Source organism: Pteropus vampyrus, unplaced genomic scaffold, assembly GCF_000151845.1.
Source record: "Pteropus vampyrus isolate Shadow unplaced genomic scaffold, Pvam_2.0 Scaffold53, whole genome shotgun sequence".
NCBI classification, from domain to species: Eukaryota; Metazoa; Chordata; class Mammalia; order Chiroptera; family Pteropodidae; genus Pteropus; species Pteropus vampyrus.
The window spans coordinates 5,102,917-5,103,888 of NW_011888834.1; positions in this window are offsets into that span (position 1 = coordinate 5,102,917).

A 972-nucleotide genomic window follows, 5' to 3' on the forward strand; every position below is an offset into this window, starting at 1 on the left:
CATCAAAAAATTGTCCACTATATTCGTGAGTCTGTTTTTGATTTTAAGAATGCACTGATCACTAATGTGGTCTAGCTACAAAGTCAATTCCAAGTCAAAGTATGCGTGAAGATATATTTGCAGAGATTTTTGCAACCTAATAGGTCAATATGCATAGAATCTAGGGACTTTTGCACATGGAGCTGAGGAGAGAAAACAGAGTGTCTAGCCTGAGACGAATGCCAAAGTCCTAGGGAAAGTAACTGATCTGCTATAGAGGCCAGCTGAAGAGATAACCAGGCAGCTCCAAGGATAGTGAAATAGTAAAACAGGCCTCAATTATGAGTTTCTAAGTGATCAGTGTTGAGAAATAGAACCATGTAGAGGGGAGGTAGTATGGGAAAATCAAAGGAGAGAGGGGCGGGATTCTTGGCAATCAGGTAAACTGCGGTTATGATTCTAGAAAATTTCTTTATTGAGCATAATTCAAGATTGAGCTCCTAGAGGAGATAGAGATTATGTTTCTCATGTTAACACTTATTACATTTTATAGCAATGTCTTGTTAAAGATCTGCCACCGCAATTGACTGTAAACATGGTGAGGGTAGGGGAATGTGACTTGTTCTTGCACTACTTTGGTACCCAGATGGCACATTGTAACTGTTCAATGAATATTTGTTGTAAAAATAAATAAATTAATAAGATACATAGAACAATAGGATCTTAATCATGGAGACTAGATAGGATACATACACACACACACACACTTTGGATGGGAGCTAATGATTCAGGCAGAGAAAACTCTACCATAGAAGTCTGCTTATTGAGGGCCTATAGGGTAGGCTAAAGTTCTGGTTTTGGTGTTCACTCACCTCTACATACAAGAGCCAAGGTCAAACTAGCAGGAAAAGAGACTCCATGGGATCATTGAAATTCAGGCTGGATTATATGACTTAATCCCTAGTCTAACCAGAGAGGAGCAACTGACACTCA